Source organism: Nanorana parkeri, unplaced genomic scaffold (assembly GCF_000935625.1).
Source record: "Nanorana parkeri isolate BGI_ZX_2015 unplaced genomic scaffold, ASM93562v1 scaffold2478, whole genome shotgun sequence".
Classification (NCBI taxonomy): Eukaryota; Metazoa; Chordata; class Amphibia; order Anura; family Dicroglossidae; genus Nanorana; species Nanorana parkeri.
Window position 1 is genome coordinate 1 of NW_017308746.1, and position 2,055 is coordinate 2,055.

A 2,055-nucleotide genomic window follows, 5' to 3' on the forward strand; every position below is an offset into this window, starting at 1 on the left:
CACACCGCTCACTGCTGCTCTCTCTCCTTGTGCAGGGTGATGGAATGCTCTCTCCTTGTGCAGGGTGACTAGTCTTGCCTCCGCCCCCTCCTGTAGTTTTCTGCTGGCAGCCTCTAGTGGGTTGGATCTGCAGGGCCCCTCCCACAACTCTGCTTTAGGCATCGGCTATGTGCAGCACAGTGTTGAGGTCAGGTACTGATGTTGGATGGGAAGACCTGGCAGCCTCTAGTGGGTTGGATCTGCAGGGCCCCTCCCACAACTCTGCTTTAGGCATCGGCTATGTGCAGCACAGTGTTGGGGTCAGGTACTGATGTTGGATGGGAAGACCTGGCTCACCATTGGGGATCCAATTTAATTGGTCCCAAAAGGTGTTCAGAAGGGTTGAGGACCTCCATACCAAACCCATCAAACCATGTCTTTATGGAGCTGGCTTTATTCACAGGGCCACAGTCATGCTGGCATAGAAAAGGTCTTTCACCAAATTATAAAAGGTTGAAAGAGCGCAATTGTCTAAAAGCTCATTAGGCTCAATTCACAAAGCTAACACACTAGGCCAAAGATACTTATCTTCAAAAAACGTGACCGATGAGTCCAATGAGATTTGAAAGTTATGGTCACATGGCTGTAGGTATGCTAATATTTACTCTAATTGCATTATTATCAAACTTTTGGCCAAACAGTGTAAATCCTTCAGCAGCTTAACCCTTTCGCTCACAATTCCTTTTTTGTAGGGCGGGGGGGACTTTAATTTTTTTTTACATTTATTTTTAAATCTTTTTTTTTTTAACTTTAATTGCACCTAATTACACTATGTGATAGCATACTAGCGGTGACAAATGCTTTTCAAGGTAACATTGGGAGTCAATTAGACTCCTAGTGTGACCTTTCCACTCCAAATAAGCGATTGGAGTGCAGATCGCACTCCAATAGCTTATTGCCCGGCTTCTGCAGCCGAGCAATAAGAGCTGAGGGACCGGAAGTGATGCAGTCAGCGTTGCTTCCGGTCCCAATTAGTGTGGGAGGAGATCGGCGAACAGATGTGGGGCTGCACTTCACCGCCCCCCTGGAAGCGATCTGGCAGCAGCTCAGCCGCCAGAATCATTTCCAGTGTAAAGCTGACAGTCAGCTTTACACATGGAAACAAAGTAGCTGCCAGTAGTCTGTTTAAAGGGGCCCACTTTCAGTGACGTATGACATACGTCGGTGGCAGCGAAAGGGTTTAAATGTAGATTAAACCAACTCAGAAGCAAGTCAAAGCAAATCAGAAGCACCTGAAAGCAAACTCGAGCTGACTTGCTTCTGAGCCTGGTGGCCGCGTACATGAGCCTACAGTTATGCTCTTGGCGGAGACCCTGTCAGTGCCTATTTGTAAAACTGAAATGCCAAGAGTCTCTTCTTCTCGCCCTCCCACTTCCCGTGTGTTTACAGAACATTCCTGCATAAAACACGGTGCCATTTCAGTAACTCAATCTTGGGGTTATTTTTGAGCGAGATTCATGTCTGTAAAATGCGTTTCTTTATTAATGCACGGGACGAGTGATCCTATTCAGCGAGGCCTTGAAGCGAACGCCGTGGAAAAGAAAAGAAAAAAAAAGGAAGAAGAAAAGCTGTGGAGCGTTTCAAATGTCACTTTTGCTGAAACGTTATATTGTAACTGTAATGAATATTAATTAATACATTGACTTGCCGAGGAGTGTTTGTGAAGGCCATAAAAGCCTATTTTTATCCCGCTGGTTCATTAGCGGCCCATTGAGCTGATACAGTAAAGACATTTCTTGGTCTGAAATCCCGCAGATGGGGTTTCTCACTGTGGCGCACAACGTTCGCTCCGGGAACAATGTTTCCATTCTGCTCCCGGATAATGTTATACCAGGATCTGTATTTTGTTTGCACAGTGACAGCAAATCCAAACCCTAACCGGATGGCATTCAGTTTGCTGAAGCACCGTGCATTATAAACCGGCGGTCCCCAATATTTTGGACCTCATGGACCACTAAATTCATAATTCTAAATCCCGCGGACCACTAATATGAATAAAATTATATATATATATAT